The sequence below is a fragment of the Seriola lalandi genome, unplaced genomic scaffold (assembly GCF_002814215.2).
Source record: "Seriola lalandi dorsalis isolate HSWRI2012SDOR001 ecotype SW California unplaced genomic scaffold, Sedor1 jcf7180002054680, whole genome shotgun sequence".
In the NCBI taxonomy this organism is placed as follows: Eukaryota; Metazoa; Chordata; class Actinopteri; order Carangiformes; family Carangidae; genus Seriola; species Seriola lalandi.
The window spans coordinates 311,658-330,691 of NW_019525233.1; the positions used below are offsets into that span (position 1 = coordinate 311,658).

At 39.8% G+C, this 19,034-nt stretch overlaps 1 long non-coding RNA gene across 1 annotated transcript; it reads left to right on the forward strand.

Annotated features, from left to right (window-relative positions):
- The first annotated feature begins 3,410 nt into the window (after positions 1-3,410).
- Positions 3,411-4,531, forward strand: LOC147818196 (uncharacterized). Its single transcript, XR_015438213.1, has 2 exons — positions 3,411-3,448; positions 3,812-4,531. It is a non-coding gene; the product is annotated as an uncharacterized LOC147818196 (long non-coding RNA).
- Positions 4,532-19,034: the final 14,503 nt, after the last annotated feature.

Consider the following 19,034-nt stretch of genomic DNA (forward strand, 5'->3'; position numbering starts at 1 on the left):
CTTTTTAAACAGAGGGATCCTTATCACTGTCTTTTATTCTTTTGATAGACTATTTTCATGTGATTACAAGACTGTGCATGTTCTGTGTCTTACCACAGGTATTGTCTGTTTTATCTATTTCAGTCCTCAGACACTCAGGGTCATTTCTCCGCACAGTATAATCCAAGTGTCATTGTTAAGGCTTCCCAAAGCTCAGCTGAACAGACAGGCCTTCGAGAACAAAATGTGTGTAAACGACTCTATGAAACGACATGGACTGCTGCAAACTGAAGAATGAAAACGAATAGTTAAACGTGCTCAACTTCAATCATGTGATGTGATAAGAAAACAGAGAGTCAACCTGCAAATTGAATGTTTATGACTCTCAGCAGAAACAGTGGTTTTGTGTCAAACTAAACTTAAAGGTTGACTGATGGATTGTCATGCTAAACTGTGCTAATGATAGACAGTTTGTGTGGCTCCTTCAGTAAATTCATGCGTCACTAGAATAATCCAAAATCACAGGGAGGGAAACTAGTGTCCAGTATGACCAGTAGGAGGCAGTGTGGTATTCTGGTTCATTGTAGATTAACGTCTGGCTCCGCCTCTGGTCAAAACCAAGTATATGTATACTGTATGTGTGTATGATGCATGTTCATTCATGTGGAAATGGGAAAAGTTATTTATTTTAGTTATTTTTACATTTTTAGTTTATTTATGATACATTGACTGGGTCTGGTAAAACCCAGTTGAGGATCTAGAGCTGTTTTACCTTGTTTTCCTCACAGTGAATTCAATTTTGCAAACCTTAGCCTTCCATCAGGACATCTTACTGTATTGAATCTTGAAGAATCAGGGGATGAAGAAATGTCAGAAAAGAAAAGAAAAACATTGAATATTATTGGAAAGTATGAAAATATAAAAAACTGAATACATCCCATAATGTCCTAATTGAGTTGAACATTTTAAAGATTGAATAGAATTTCTTTGTTGAAGTGTCTAGAAGTAGACAGTAGAATAATAAAGAATGTCAATGTATGTAGTTTAGCATCAACAACGCTGTGAGAAGTAGCTGTTTCTAATGGCAATGATTACAGTGTGCATTACCACAGACCATAACACACACTCGTTCACACCTGCAGTCCCCCATCAAAGCACTCTGTCATGCTACACTTGCTGAGCTATTTCCATAATTGATTTACAGAATCAGACTTGTCTCCTGACAGAGGAAACACTGAGCCACTGAACTGTGCGAAGCTTCCTAATGGAGAAACCCTTTCATGGCTGCCACAGTAGTTTGCCATTATCCACAATATCAATGTGTGTCACTCAGTTTTAGTCAATTCTATGAAAGGCTGTTAGACCAAAACTGAATACTTCACTTGCACATACAAATATACTGGTACCAAGCACTTGCACATACTGTACATGCATACTATCAGGCATATACTGTACATGTATACATACAGTTATGCATGTGTAGGGCAGTAGCCTAAATAAGCCACTGGGTGTCACAGTTTATTCCCAGGTGAATCCCGGTTTTGGTATGACCGCTGTGGGACACCGTAGTTTTGAGAAGCGTTCCGTGCGGGACGCCATCTTGGTTTAATGTTTTCTTCGCTCACGGTACAAGGTAAGCAGTGTTCACAGCAGCCTGTAACATCTTAAAATAGCTTCATTTAACTTTCAGTCTGTCATGGGTTTGAGACGTGAGCAGTTGTATTTCCTGTCTTAAGCTTGTTCGTAATATTGGCTAGCCGGCTAGCTTTCTGTTCCTCACTGCAGCACTCGAGAAGTGGAGATGGTAATCTGGTTGATTACAAGTACACATGCTATTCATCTGCTAATTACCTAAGCTTAAATGTTAGTGATGGCTTCTCTCTCTATTGCTCGGTGTTTCAGAAACTTCAGTGTAAAAGATTGTGATGTCCGATGTTAGCGGGTCTTAGCGGGTTTTTTGACCAGTGGAGTGGACCAGTGTTTATTCTCTGAGCCTCTGGTGACTCGGTACCAAGCTAATTGCTAATAGTTAAACGGCTAACGGTAACGTGTGCTGTTGGCCAGGTAAAATGATAATGGAAAATAATTCCAAACGGCACTTTTGCTTTTTTCATTTTCAACTAAAACGGGTTGAGAAGGTCCTTCAGCAGCAGCACAATTTAGTTTTATGCTGGCCATACCAGCTCAGTGTTGTGAAAGTCAACTACCGTTGGGGAGGGATTGTGTGCCTGTCTGCAGTGGTGCTGTATGAAGTTGTGTGTCAACTGGAGGAGGTTAAGACAGCACCCTTGATGTCGATAAGGTTGCACATGAATATCTAATCCGATACAAATTTTTAATACTTACTCATACACTTATTTTCACATTATGCATGCATATCTACCTACGTGTTTATGAATACGTATGTATATATATATATATAGCATATGTATGTATGTACATGCATAACTTTATGTATGTATATACATGGTTGTATGCATGTATGTACAAGTGCTTAGTACCAATATATATCAGGGTTTTCCTGCATTGAGAATTCAAATTTCTAATACTTGTTTTCTCGGAACTCGGTGGATTTGACGTTCGTAACTGCAATTGCGTCTGTACGCCACTATGGCAATGTAGTGGCGCTGTATCGTAATCTGTGCATCAAGCGGAGCCATCCGAAATAGGCAAAGAAGAAGAATACGAACGCGCTGGATTTTCTGCCTGCAGAAGGAAGCGGCGACCTGATTTGAGTGCAGACAGCATTAGTTCTTCTAATACGGTTAATTTGTTAGGACTGAAAGTAGGCCACGTTCTCAGTCTACACCCCATTCCCATATAGGCTCAAGTTAGGGTGCTAATGATTTTGAGCTTGTAAAGTGATGTTCACAAATAATTCTGAAGTTGGTAATTGTAAATTAAACTTTGTAATCCTGTAAAATAAATCTGCATGAAAAACAATTGTGCTTGTGGCAAAGAGATTTATGTTTGTGTTAAAAAAATGGTGTGATTAAAGTGTGCATCTGTGATGAGGTTTCACAAAGACACTGAATGATGAACTGCTTTTGTTAATGTGTACAAATACAGCGCTCAAAGTTCCCACACAGTGTTTGACACCGTAGTTACAAGTACAAATTTTGACGACGTTTTTACACGTGAATCTGATTTGACAATGACAGTCCAATCACAGAGTCCACCTTTTTAAAATCTTTCCAGGATTCCTGTTAACAGTACCTGCAGTTGGAGCTGTGCGGCTACCTCATTTGAAACTGATAGGAGCTTCCTGCAAAACTTGCACCTGACTGAGTTAATAATGGTAAGTGTAATGAATTTTAGTTAAATGTTACTCCATAATGTGTTGTGAACAGTTGCCTAAAATGACCTGGTTTTCCCTGCAATGGAAAGTTTGCTTTATTTTGTATATTCATGTGTTTTCACAGGGATACCAGAATCCAGCTCAGGCCAGTGCCACAACCAGCAATAAATGGTAAGTCATCGGCATGACTACACCCCAACAAAATAAAATTATATACTGTAAATGAGTGAATAAGTAAGATGTGGTGGAGTTACATCTTGTTATACAACCCTCTGTCAAATGATAAATACATGAACTGTGTAACCTTTATTTCACTTATTTAGTATATATTTTTCATTATGACATATTCCTTATTATTACCACCTGTAAACGATGAGTTGGCTGTTCTAGTGAATATGCAGGACAAGTGAAGATAACTGCCAACTGAGTGTAGCCTACATGTAGAAAATACCAATTATGCTGTAAACAGCAAATGGACTGCATGATTACAATAAACTCAATGGTAAAGAAATGACACTAGTTATCTCTTTACAGGTTGTATGGGTACGAAATGTGGTCTATTTACAATGAGTCTTCATCAGTATGGAATGTCCGAACCCTGCTTCCCTCAGTCTTCAACATGACTGTTTACTGTCGCCCTGGCAACGAGGTCCAGGTAAGTAGTTAACGTTAGTAGCCTGCGTATTAACAATGAACAATGAAATTGTAATTTCTTAACAAAACAAATATCAAAACCAAAAGCCAAAATATCGAAGACCTTAACCAGGTTTTGTCACTTAATATCTTACAACCGTTAACGTAGCGCACGTTACTTGTCGCCGATTATTTGAGGAAATGAAACAGCTCAAGGAAGACCGTGTGCTCTTACTTTGAAAAGCGGAAATGGCGGCGTCAGCAAGCGATCACTTGTTTTCCGATACAAATTGATTTTCGTTCAGACCGGCAGAAGGTTGGTCTCAAAACGTAAATCCACAAGCGTGATGGAAAAAAAATTGATTCAAAAATGTTTGAAAGTTGTAAATATTAGGAAGATATTCACTCATGTTTTTCATTTATTTGTAAATGAATTGAATGTATTCACAGGTATGTTTTTATTTGGGAAATTTGTTTGTAGATCCGTTCTATATTTGCAAGATACTTTTTAAGAGTTTACAAATGTATTTTTTGTATTTGTGGAAGGTGTTTTATATCTGCAGATCACACATTTACTCACTGATTGTCAATCAGTTCAAATAAATATTGAGACAAAATCTACCTCCATACCCATCCCTCTTTCCACCATACTCCCTTTCTACTCTCTTCTTCACTCTTCAAATCCAGACTTCCTCTTCTGTCTTCTTCTCACCTGTTCTCCACCCCTCTCCTCCTGGTTCTTCCTTTCTATTCCTGCTTCCTCTCCTGGTCCACAGGTTGTCCTGTCCTGTCCCCGCGCTCTCTTACTCATTTCCCCTCATGGCTAGTCCAGCTTGCTTAAAATAAATAATAATATAAATGGCTAATTCCCCAGTACAGTACTAATAGAGCTCCATTGATTTTCTGGTCCAGTCAGAGAGACTAAGAGGAAATGAAACCAAGTTTAAGACATAAATATAAATAATGTTATAATAAACTTAATAAAAGATTATTTTGGGAAAACATCCATGGCTGGAGCCTCATAAGCTGCCACCTCGCTCCGCCTATCCTCTCCTCCCTCCATCCCTGTTTGAAAGACAACAGAGCAGAACGGCAGCGAGTGGCAGCCTGAAATACAGCTCATTTGTCAGTGACACGGGAATGCTTTGACCTTCCCAAGACAGGCAGGCATTGCCAACTCAGCAGTTTCTCTTTCTAGTCGAATTACAGTCGTCATTCGCATGAGCGAGACTGGCTCCCCTCGTTTATACGGCCGAGAAGCGCGGCAGACACAACACGCAGCTTAACCATGACGTGTTATTTATTTATTTATTAATTTGGGTGTGTGTGTCTGTGAGTGTACTGTCACTTTTGTCTTCCTTTTACTTGGTAGTTTTGTGTATTTACTAGCTTTTGACATGCTGTTTGTGTTATGCATAGTTGTTGGCAGCACTGGAGCGAATGTGCAGACTGTAACTGGGTTGACTGAAACTTAAAGTTGAATAATTAACAGGTGACAGGTGTGCATAATGAGCTTTCAGTCTCTATTAACCCCCCCCCCCCCCCCCCCCCCCCGCATGATCATACAGGACTGTGAGCAAACAACCAGTAGGCTACACTGCTGCACTGTCCTCAGATATGATGTTCCTTTCTTCCTCTCTCTGTGTCTGTTTGTTTTTCCTCCTGTAACAACACTAACAGCAGTTATGATTTCATGAGGTTTACCGATGATGCTATAATCACTACTGCTGATCTTGAAACTCATCTGCAGTTAATGTACCAAAAATTTTTATTTTTAAATGTATTATTATTGTTACTCATCTCAGGCTGCTTTTGCACTGGGTCAGTGTTATACTGATAAAACAAGGAAACTATACAGTGCAATATGTAAACAAACCAAAAATAAATGCAAGCGGACAGTTCAAATTAAAGCATTTGAATTTTTGAATTTTTTGCTGAAGACATTTTAATATTCAGAACAAAGAATGCACAGGTGTTACTAACATTAAGGATGCATCTGCTCCACTTAAGCGTCCCACGCTACCTGAGGTAGACATAAGTCAATACTGGGCCTGGAAGTGCAGCCTCCATTATTGTCATTAATGTGCACCTGCGTTTGACAAAGTCAAGATGTCTGCCATGAGAAAGGCCTATTGGGACAGACTATCTCTCCTCATGGTGCTGAATATTTTAAAACATCAAGAAACGAATTAAACAATTGCAATTTCATACATTTTTTGTAGTTACTTAGCATAGAGACTAATAACATTAGCAGTTGCTTTGTTGCATTAAAGTGTCCTGAAAAGTCATGCAAGTGTGACATCATCATGTACAACACCAGGGACCTGTGACCGGCAAAAATAGATTCATGACATTGGTGCTTTTTCTGCTGCAAAATGTGAAAAAGGTTGGCAGATTAACTGTGTTATAATAGGCTATGTAACAAATTCTTAAAGGTATCACTGATTTATAGCTGACAGTATTTAGATATCATAATGTAGAGTGTATTTTTAGACCTTACAGAACTCTGCTGGCAGGCTTTTAACCACAACCGATGTTTTAGCCTGTCTACACTGGCTCCAAATATGTTTTAGAATAGATTTTAAGATTTTTCTGATTAGTTTTAAAGCTCTCTCCAGAGTTTAGTCAGGACCCCCGAGGAAGTCAGGTTGGCGTAATTTGTGATCTCCTTTAAGTCCCTGCGTAAAACTTACTTTTATAGTAGAGCTATTGGTTTTCTTACATACTGATTGTTTTCATTGTTTTATCTGTTTTTCTTCTATTTGAAATCTATTGATTTCATTGATTCAATTTTATTGCTACCTTTGTTAAGCACTTTGTAACATAGATTTTGAAAAGTGCTCTATAAATAAGGATTATTATTATTATATTATGATTATTTTCATCAGAAGTTGGAAGTAGTGGTGGAAGAATGAGGTTTGGTGCTTTATGGACAGAGAAATCCAACAGATTTACTTGATAAATGAATGAGTGAATAAATGTTCATAATCAATAGATTTGAATCTGTTGGAAGGCTGACATTTAACCCATGGTTCTCCAGGGCAGTTAAAAGATCAGGGTAAAAATAGTAAAGTCGGTGAGTAAGGGTGTAGTCAAACTTTATCAGTCACGTGTATGAGTGGTCCAGGAATGATTTATGAACCTGCTTTAACTCACTGGAGGAGAGCTGCTTATATAAGATGACGCACTGTTGTGAACATGAGATAAGTGACCCTAACTCATTGTATATTCTGATAGAAGACAAGCTATAGATTTTCTCAGAGAAACAGCGTTCTTAAAACTCTGTGTCTGTGGATGACGCAGGCTGTGAATATTAATAAGTCCTATAAGTATGTCTGCGTACAAGCTTCCACGGCACACTGAGTTTGAGGAAACCTGTGGGAAATGCTGACTGACTGAAAAAAGGGAACTGTCTGAAATGTATCACGACAATGACTCCTCTCATTAATGAATTGTCTAATGATTCTCTACCATCGTCAGTCACTGAATCTGTCACAGGAGTGTGTACTGAAGAAACCACTTAACCTTCTGAGAGCCGCTGACAGTTGATAAGAGGAGAGCAGGCCTGAAAATAAAGTCTGCATTTACAGATCCGCAGCTCATATGCAGTCATACAGAAAAGTGTGTGAATGAGCGCATGAACACGCCCCCTGACTGTGAGCTGTGTTCACTCAGAACAGCCTGAGAGATGCTATAAGATCTGCTGTACAGACCTTTCTTCAGTCGGCAGATAGACCTTTTCAGTTTAATCTTAATTAAATTACACACAGGACCAAGAAAAATAGCTTGGGGGCAGAGGCTGTCACTTCCATGTCATTGTGCTGGATTGTTACCTGGATGGTCATAAATCCTTGCATTCAGTTACTGTTAATAACCTGGTTTCGGGGAAAATGGTCCCTTTATCTAAGGTGTGAGGAAAACTGAAATCCTGACCTTCCTGCTATGTCCACTTGTCTGTTTCTTTCCGATGGTCACTCCAATCTAAAACACACAATCATTGTTTATTAAATCACAACAACAATTTTTTGTCCAGTTGCTATAATGACCTGTTTTTGTCCTTTTCCCACTAATATGCTCATATTTTAAAATGTATGGCTCAAAATTAAATGGCCAAATAGAATTTTACATCTTTTCGTCTATCAAGATTAGAGCCAGAGGGAATGATCTAAATAAAAATATTAAACAGAGAACACAACTTTCTTATTTTTTTCCAAACTTAAAATAGTTTTAATGTACTGTTTGGTTTAATTTTCAAATACTATTAATAAAGGTTTAAAATGGCTAAATTCAGATTTATTGATATTAAATTTCTCATGAATAATCACCAAATTGATTCTAGTTTGTTAATACTGTTGAAGATACCAAACGGTACATTTTCCCAGTAAAGAGAAAAGGCAGACGAAGCAGTTGTTTTGGTCTGAGATGCTGGTGGAATAGTGCGACATCTAGTGGCCGTGACGATCGTTTACAGAACATTTAAAAGCTGATAAAGGGAGCATGTTGGCAAACATTTGACTATGTGCACATCCAGATATGGAGCAACATAACCATTCATTTGGGGTCATGTTTGTGTCCACCTGATGATGAATCTAATATTTGTTCGCCTTTAAGCTCTGTTTTGGTCTCCACCAACTCCTGAACGAAAAAAAAAACAAGAGACACTAAAACGCCGCAGGAAACTGAAGTAGGTGATAGTTTTCTATGGGTTTATTACCATCAGCAGCCCCTTTGCACACTATAATTTGATCCATTGTTACTATAAAAAATATTGTGTAGCCAATAAAATTTGTGCAGTGTTGTTATCCTGCTGTATACAAAATAATTGTCTCCTCGAAAGTGGAAACTGGCTCCAGCTGATTCCAGACTATTTCAGAGAGAAAGGTTCACAGTTACAATGTTTAAGTCGTGTTCGGGTTGAAATGTGAAATAGATTGGCAGATAACGGCTAAAAACCTGCTGAACTTGTTGTTTTATGGGGGATTCCAGCTGTGTTCATTTAGCCATTTTGTTTTCGAGCTCGTGGCAGACATTTCTAGCACCTTCTGGATATATTTGAAAGGATAAAAACAACCCTATAATACGTATAGAGCTGCATAGGATGCCACTGTCCTTTCTCCTCCACACTCTGCAGCAATCAGTGAAGAGTTTGTGCGTGTGGGTGAGTAGGAAACTGGAGGTCTGGATGATTATGCTGGGTCTGTAATGGCTGCTGCAAGAACAGCCCTCATGGATGTAACAAACCAGTGTCCTCTCCTTCCCTTGCTCAAACTAATGGCTGCTCGTTATGGAAGTAATTAAGAGAAGGATTCATTGATGGCTTTAACCTGTCAGCTCAATCCAGATGAAAGTGCTGAGCCAAGGATGCACTGTAGCAGCCAGATTCACCAGCCGAGGAATCCCCAGCTGTGAGTCACACAACGCTTTATTGTTGTATGAGACATTAGGGAGTGGGAGGGAAGCCGCCCTGCGGAAATCTTTGATTCCCTTCACTGCTCATCTGCCTCAGTTTATGAAAATGGGATCCTCAGTGTAATGCAAATCAGCTCTGATCAATGTCAGTGAAGAGATGATGACACAAAGCAAAGACAGTTCACAGTATAACCATATGAGCTGATTTTGTTTCTCCTTTTTGCCTTTTCCTTCTGTGTTAGTACATTTAGCTTATCCTGCTGTTGTCAGCAGCACTTTGAAATCTTGGAAAGGTTCATGGTGACATTGGTATGGTCTCCCTGTATGTTTTCAAACCTTCTTTCAACAGAGGAGTTGATGGATCCGGTTTAATCACATGACAGTATTTTTTTTTATTTCAAAGACAATTTCAAAGGCTTGGGGTGATGACGACCCCTCAGCTGTAGAAGGACACTATAAATACAGCCTTCTTGAGGTATTGTGCGTTGACTATTGGACCGTGTAGAAATGCACTTCTGTTCTGAATAGCCCCAGCTGCTGCTTGTGCACTTAGATCACGTATCCATCCCATTTCGGGCCTCAGCACCCCCTCCAGCAGTTACGGCCATCCCCAGCTCATTGCCTTTGGGGGGGGGGGAGTTTGGGTAACTTCCTCAACACCCCAGTGACCTTCACAAATGCAACTGGCTTTTATGGCATTGTGCGTACAGGAGGAAACAAGAAGGAACACTGAACAATGAGAATGTGATCATGAGGTGAGCAGTTTTTATCATGGTTTGGGAGTTACTGCACCGGCAATATTGTCACAGCCCATATGGCTTGCAGTAAATAAAAGCAGTGTTAAAGCTCAAAGCACATTAGAGCCGAGCCTGAGAAGTATAAGGTTTTATTTTCGACAGGTGAGCCAAAGATGCTTCCCTTCGGTGATATCAGCGGCCTGTGTGATAAGGTTCCCTGAGTGACTGTGGGCAACATGTTGGGCTCTCAGGAGCAATGTGGGCTTTCACTTCTACTCCATGAAAATCCTCCATTGATCAGAGATTCCTTTATGTCACTGTGAATCCTTGACATTTTTGACAGGATGTCTCTGACATTTCAAATATTATTTTTGAAGCGTCAAACAAAGTGAAGTGTGTTACTTCCCTGCATATGGGGAGAAAATGATCTATAGCCGTCTTGTTCTCGGTGACGTGTCTGGCTCTGACCCATTGGTGAGTTAAACCAGTCCTGGATGCTATCAGAGTTAGCAGCCCTGTGTAGCTCTTTGTTGGATCTGAGGAAGTTGCAGCTTCACCCAACAATGGCATCATGTTAGCTAAACACTTTCCTCATCCTCAAAGCTTTTTCTCTAGTAATGTTAAGAATGAAAACATGGGTCCAACAGGGTGATATTACAACAGAATAACAGTCAAATCTTACACTTTTCATGCACCTACGAAGAACAATGCTGTAATTTCCATGTCTTCTACATGGATCATCAACTGGTGATGATGCTAACTTTTTTCCTGTGACATGAAGGTTTAGCCTCGCTCTTTCTTTGCAAGATACGAAGCCTTTTAAATGCATATTTTTGAAACATTTTACAAGTCAGCCAGCGACAGGGTTTGCAACCATTAAGTCAACGTTGAACTGCTTGTGTGCAAGAACCACAGTAGAAAGCTCTATAGACGTGGCAGTATGGAGTGGACAAGGCTTAGAAAATGTTCAACTTCACCTGCGATCCGTTTATTTTGTCATGACTTGTCTCTCATCGCTTTTGCAATGCTTCATTTCTCCAGTGACGATGAGGACTGACGTATGGCGATGATTCTCACGATCACAATCCTCCTCTGTCTCCGTCTCCGCTGTCCTCTTCAGACATGACCCTGCTGTTTTTACATCTAAACTCTTGCTGAGTCACACTGACAGCAGTGGTACAAAGTCTTTGACACTCACCAGGAAACTGGTCAGTGATTCCAGCGAAATATGACTGCAGATTGCTTTTCGCCTCGTTTTCGTTGTTCCTCTAAGCTGCTGCCATATGACATCAGTAGACTGTGAGGTTGTTAGAGCAGGGCTTGAATAGCATTGTAATAGGATTAGCCTTGTCATATGCAGTTATTTCTGGGAAAGCTCTGCACTGTAATACTGGCCCCTGTGCGTTGATTCAATTACATACTGTATATTATGTATAAAAACTCCCACACCACCACAAACACTCTCTTCCTTCCAAACCGAAAGTGTCCGTACGACATTCACACACCACTGCTGTAACCTCTTTAGAAGGTTAGTGTCTGACATGAAAAACGTAAGTAATGGATTGACAAGCGCCCTCCTTTTCCACCGGTTTCCACCCGTGATGTTATATATCGCTCCGTTTTCTGCCCCCACTTTGTTTACCACTCTGCCACTGATCAATATTTGTAGTCTCCTCTTTAACCCTCGATCTAGCTTCTCTTATCACTTCTTGTCTCCCCCGGACAATAAATCTAACACGAATCCCCGTGAGCTGCGGTCAATACTTCATAGTGCCACCGACACTTCACGCTTCATATTTCACCCAAAGGTGTGCAGCCTTCTTGACCAAGCTTTCCCGAATAATGAAATTGATTCTTTTCGGTTGTGAAATGGGCTATTCAATTGTCTTTGGCGTTCAGTAATCGCATTAAATGAAGCTCTTGTGTTTGTGAAATGAGTACAGATCAGTCTACACATTAAGGTGCAGGGTTAGCGGTATTTAAAGTCAAACTTAAATTAGAATTCTCCTCATGTTTTGTGTTTGGAAATATAAACTGTAAATATACTGCAGCCATTGTGGGTGTACTTTTCCATTTTTTAAGATTTGTAGAAATTATTATTATTTTTTTTTTAGAAAGACTGATGAAAGATATGTTGAATGAGAGATTGCATTGATTACGCCAGGACACGCCCTTAAGTTTTTGCTAAGAAAGCAAAAGTTAGCAAACTAGGCTAACTCGTCTTTGCTAGGAAAGGGAAAGCTAGTAAGATTGATTCCCAGTCAATAAACAAAATATATTATAAACCCCTTCTGGTAACATCCAGTCATGTTGTTTAGAAGCTGCTGCATCACGCTCCACAGCAGTTTTAAAAAGGCTGCACCAAATTCAGAAACACATTCCCCATAAAATAAAACAGACAGTTTCCTTTATTTTCATTAGAGACTTTGCAGTGTCACTAAATGTTCCTGGTGCAAAAAACAACTAGGCCACTGGCAAACAAGTAGTTCAGTGCTGTTTCTTTAAACTCTCACACATAGTTAGCTTGACACATATTTCGTTGTCTGTTTGATATGATGGGCTTTCTTTCTATTGTAATACGGAAACAATTAATGTTGTTTAGAGGCTTTTAGGCTTTTTGTTTACAGCTTTTTGTGCTTAAAAAAATGGAATTCATCAAGCCTTCATAGTAGTTCCACTTACTGTCCTGAATTGCTCTTTCTTTACGAGAAAACATTTGAAAGTTTTGTTCTTCTCTTGTAGCACGACATGTTTTCGGAGTGAGGTGACACATAGGTTCTTCAGAAAAGCAGAGGAGTCATGCACAGGATCAGTAATGAGACAATGTGATTAAAAACACAGGAACTGATGTAGGATGGTTTCAGACGACCAGGCACAGCAACAGAGTGGAAGAAAACAAGAGGTGGAAGAATAAAGCAGAACATGTAACTGAGTGTAGTGGTGGGAAACGGGTAAGGCTAATTGTGTCAGTTCTTTCTTTCTTTCTTTCTTTCTTTCTTTCTTTCTTTCTTTCTTTCTTTCTTTCTTTCTTTCTTCACCCAACCTCTGGCTGACAAGGAGGTGGAAAGCAATTAACATCACTGTCACTATCCATCTATTATCCTCCATCCTAATGGAAGATGACAAATTATTGAGTGTGATATAGGATGCTATGGCCCACCTCCTAAACCTCCTGTGTGTGTGTGTGTGTGTGCGTGTGCGTGTGCGTGTGCGTGTGCGTGTGCGTGTGCGTGTGTGTGTGTGTGTGTGTGTGTGTGTGTGAGAGACAGATAGGACAGAATGGGGCAATGTAGTTTGCATTCACCCTGAAATAATTTAAACTAGGCCTGTGCAGTTTTGTGTTACAGTATCTGAAGCAGGAATCACAGGGACACAGTAACTTGCTGGACACATAATAAATGTCATAAATGACAGGTGAAGTGATGCTACGATGTGGTCACCATGAGCGGTACAACACATTCTTTGCTGCTGTTATATTCTGCAATCACCTGAGTCACAAGCACTGTCATTATAAACTATTTAAATGCTTGGTTCATCCATATTACTGTGGATTATCCAGAGCTGTTAGCTAAGCTAAGGGAAGCTAAGCTAAGTTAATCGTCTCCTGGGTCTTGCTTCATAGTTGACGCACAAACATGAGTGGTATCAATCCTCTCATCTTACTCTTGACAAGAAAGTAGATAAACGTATCTCCAGAAAATATCTGACTTTTTTTTTTAAGGTCACTGCAACAGTCTCTTCCTTCAGGACACTTCCTCAACTCTTTTCCAGTTGTTCCCCACCTCCCCCACTTCTGGTCACCACCGTTGGGTTTTTTTTATCCCCACACACTGACATGTATGACTGACTGTACCTGAGGGTATATTTCCCCTCTAATAGAAAGGTCTTCCTCTTCTTTACTGCGGGACACAAATGTTGTTTCTTATCTTTGGGACCATCAACCTCCAGGCCCCGCCCCTCTCTCTCCCCTCTCACTGCTCTAATCTCTCCATCTCTTTTCCTTACACTTCACATTTAGCAACTCCAGAGGATGTTGCGCAAACAATCCCTTTCCTTGAAGTTTTATGAATTACCACCTGTATGTCAATTCAGCTTTTGTCCGTGCTCATGAAAACTCCTACTAGTCCAGAGGTCGCCTCGGCAACCTGAGTGTGATTACATGTTGCGTTGACTGATGTGCCCTGGCTATACCGCCGCCCACACTTGCCTCATTGCATTATGTTTCACATGACACTTACTCACGCATGCACTTGACAGCATCTATACACCCACATACACACAGATGTCATTTGCAGTGTTTGTAATAAGTACACCGGTGGCTTTTTCTTTTTTTTTAAGGGTAGAGACTTTCAAAGATGGTATTTTTCTCTTTACTAACCCTCCATTTGTTCAACTGATGGGAAAAGAAAGTGAAAGAAGAGAGGAATAGGTTATTGCCCTGAGGCCTTTTCCAGCATCACCAGATTCATGTCGTACAGGGTTGTGTGGGTCTTTTAATGCTCAGGAAACAGGCTGGTCTTCTGTGATATTATATTTGTACCTTTTATAAAGAAGATGCAGTTATTACTGAGAAAAATGATAATGGTAAGATATTAAACTAAGATGATAGTGAGCAGGAGAATAAAAGGAATTTCTTATACTTAGACAAAATGTTTATCTGATTGCTTTCTGCTTGCAGATTTTCAGCTGAGTGTCATAATGTATAAAGAAATATGGTGTCAGCATCAGGTAGTAAACAGATGCAAAGAGTAAAATGGCCATTAGCTGGTTCCACATCAGTTATCTTACATAAGAGACAAACAAACAAACTCTCAGGCCTCTAAATAAGCATTTGCGTCATTTTTCTTTCTCCAAGGAGGAAAATGACTTGACACTTTGACATTTGCAGGAGGTTTGTGGACAAAAGTATCTGCTCTCAGTGGGGTTTGGAGACGTGACACATAAAAAGATCACAGGGCAAAGGCAAATCAGGCTGTTGTCATGGAGCTCTCCCAGGTTACGGAAAATGAATAGATATCAAAAATATCATCTCCACCGGCTCATTGACTGTATTTATTCTATCCTCCATTACGGTCGGAGCAGCCCAGGTGTGACCACTGATCGAAAACAAACATTATACTATTGCTCTATTTTATTCACAGACACAGGAAAAAAAACTCTGACATATTATAGTGTAATAATAAGAATGAATGGCACTGAGGCTGCTATTATTAGGACAATGGTAACATGACTGAAACCTCAAGACACACACATTCAAGTAGAGCAACAGAGGAGTGCTTTTGCTTCTAAATCCTGGTTGTATCTAACAACATAAAAAATACAAATGATAATATATGTGATAATAATAATAATAATATATGATACAATAATTATAATAACAATTTGGCCTCTTTCCCGCACTCTTTATGCTAAGCTAAGTAAGCTAAGGTAAAATAAGTTAAGCTATGGTAAGATAAAGTACGCTAAATTAAACTAAGATAGGATATTCTAAGCTAAGAGAAGCTAAGCTAAACTAAGATAAATTAAGCTAAGCTATGCTAAGTTAAACTTAACTAAGTTAAACTAAGATAATATAAGTAAACTAACCTAAAGTAAGCTTAAATAAGCTAAACTATGTTAAGATAAATTAAGCTAAGTCAAAGTAAGATAAGCTAAGTAAACTCAGATAAGACTAATGTAAGCCCAACTAAGCTATGCTAAAATAAACAAAGCTAAGATAATATAAGATAAGTAAACTAAGATAAGCTATGCTAAGCTGAACTAAGCTTAGTTTAACTAAAATAGTATAAGCTAAGTAAGCTAAGCTAAGATAAGCTAAACAAAGCAAAGTATGCTAAGCTAAGAGAAGCTAAACTAAGCTAAGGAAAGCTAATCAACCCCTGGGTCTTGCTTCAAAGTTGATGCACAAACATGAGAGTGGTATCACTCCTTTCATCTCACTGTTGACAAGAAAGTAAATACGCACATCTCCAAAAAATGTCTGACTGTTTCTTTCAAGGTTTCTGCTACAGTCACTTCTCTTAACTCCTCTCTGTGTTCGAACATTGCCACTCCCCCTTCCTCTCATCCTCCTGCAGCATCCTCCTCTGTAACCCTTCACCCCTATGTGTTGAGAAATGTAATTAACCTTGCTTTAACCCGGGATATTCCAGAGGCCATTTGTCTTGTTACTTAACACACCACTCAACAGTATCTCAATCCTCACAAGCCCTTTTATGTAGCTTCGCGAGAGGGCGGAGACAGAAGCCAGAGATGAGGCCACTGTAGTGTGGTTGGCTGAATAAGCAGCTCCGTTCACTATCATCTTAAACAGTTTAAATAAAGTTTGCTATTTTGACAGTAAAATCTGATTCATTCATTCAAGCAAATGCTGTGTGGGTAATGATTTTAGTAAAGTTTAGAAATGTTAATTCCTACCTGGAATAGAGTTTGTCCATTACTTTGTATGAGTCAGTCTTGTTCCAATGTATTTACTCAGTGGTTTGGAAGTTATGTTAAAAAGAAGTAATTACCTTCCTCTAAAAAATACATTTTTCGAAGGTGTGTTTGTGTGTGTGTGCGCGCAAAGTATGAGCAGGAAGATGAGTGGAGTGTGTAATTACACGGAAAACAAAGTAGTGCATCCCGATTCTAAAGCAGACCTTGCTAACAACCCCCTTTGTTTTTTTTACGCATGAAATTATGGGCCCACCAGGGCATATAATTAGAAATCAATTAAACTCCATATCACACATCCAACTAAATTGCTCAAAACAATTTTGCAGTATATTATCTAAGTGTACTCCCCGAAGGCTGTAATATTGAGAGGTCTGGAGAAGAGTGCAAAAAATGTCAAGTTTATTCATGAGTATTGAACAGGATACGAGGACGGTTGTGCGCATGTACTGGTGCAGATGTGAATGAGAGTTTAAAGTAGCGATGAGTGTGTTTACAGTCATATTTCAAAGTGTTTGTGTGGATACTTGTGCAACAGTGATTGTTGCCACACAGAAGCACACAAAATGTTTCATGTAATATCTTCTTTTTTTTAAATTCATATTTATACAGTTGGACAATATCTGAGGTTTCAGGGGATCATCAAGTATCATGGTAAACTTTATAGACATTGTACAAATGAGTAGTCCTCCTCAAGACAAGTAAAGTGATGTTCATGTGTAAAACTATAAGTGGGGGCTGACCAGTTGGATGCAACACCCTGTTCCCCACACTGAACACCACCGGGACCCTTCAGGGGAGACTTCATTCATTGTGAGTTTCACATCTATTACATTAATATTACCACAGCCACGTCCCTTACATGTTCAACAATAAGGCTTTGTCTTACAGGAGCACACAGAATTTTGAGCTCTCTTAATCTTGCTCTTTCTCTCCAGTATTATTCTCCGTGTCCACCCACTCGCTGCATCCTGTACATGATGAAAGTCTGCGAAGGTTCATGAAAAGGAAAAGGAAGAAAGAGGGACAATAACGGAAAAAGAGAGATCTTCATTATGTTGCAGTTCATCCGTTTGCCTGCCCAGATCGTGATTCCTAACATCAAGAGCACATCTCCTCTTATGTTAATGCAGGAACAAATTAGTGGCGGTTCGAGTACTTTCGTGTCGTGCACGTGTGCAGGCATGTCCTGATATGTATAATGTGTGTGTGTGTGTGTGTGTGTGTGTATATGTGGGTGTTTTGGGTTTTATTCATTTCAGCCCCTCAAATTCAACAACAGCTGCTGGATAGAAATGCAAATGGATCTGCATTTTTATTGAATGAGTAAGAGGGACGTCCTTCCCGACTTCCTTCCTCACTCCTCGAGATCCCAAAGGTTATTTTTGAGAGCAGAGGAGAGGAGTGCTCATTCACTGCAGTTCATAATGGCCCTTCACTAGCCATGCAGAAAAGGGGGGGGGGGGGTTTACTCTCTCTGCCCAGACGTTCACACTTAACTCGAACTTTTTGGGGAACCATTTTGCACCGCCCGATACAAAGATTGATTGATAATGAAAATGAGTGTTAAGTGAAGCCCTCATAGAAGCCAATGATAAAATCTTGATGATAATCCATTAAAACGATGGATTGAGATCATAAAGTGTAACTGATACATTGATAACAGCTGAGATGATTTGATTTGGCTGAACTGAGCTCTGGGTTTTGGCAGTTTTATTGGTGCTCCAGTGGTTTTAAAGGTCCCATACAGTCTAAAGGTAGATGTCCAGGTGTTGTTTGATTATAGATCAGGTCTAGGTTCTGTATTAATACTGTGAAAGTATCAAAGCGCTCAGTCCACAGAGAAGAAACTGAGCCTTAAAACCAGCCGTCTGTAACTTTGTGATGTCACAACAAAGCAGTCACCGCTCTCAGCTGTGCCCCAAGCCCCGCCCACCTGGACCCACCATCCAAACCTTGTAGGATTTGGTTTCTCTGAGTGTTTTACCTGAAATCTGCTATATTTTTATTTCAGCCAATCAGAATAGAGGCTCAGAGCCTCCTCTCTTCTGATTGGCTCACCAACCTGTTGTGACAAGAGCTCCATGAGAGAAGCCTGAGAGATGAGATGTAAAACTACACTGAGATTGGGTTTCGGTTCTTAAAACCACAAATAAATCTTCTTCAGGATCAACACCTCAAATAAAACACAGGAAAGTGTAAATTGTGGGACCTTTTAAGATGATAGATTGAGATCATAAAGTGTTATTGATACATTGATAACAGGTGAGATGATCAGCATCAGCATCAGCAGCAGCAGCAGCAGCAGCTGGTTTCCTGCTCCACTCAGTGAACTTCTGATTCCAGCCCTGACTCCTGCTCCTCTTTGTTCTCCTCCTCCAGTCTCACTCAGCAGCTTGTGATCCTGCCAACCTCCCTGCATCACCGGAGCCTTTGCACACAGATACTGTTGCACTACACTGAAATGCTTCACTATTGTCCCTGGCATTCAGGGCCTATACTATTTGATTTCAGTCTTGCCTATTACTCCAGCTCCCCCCCCC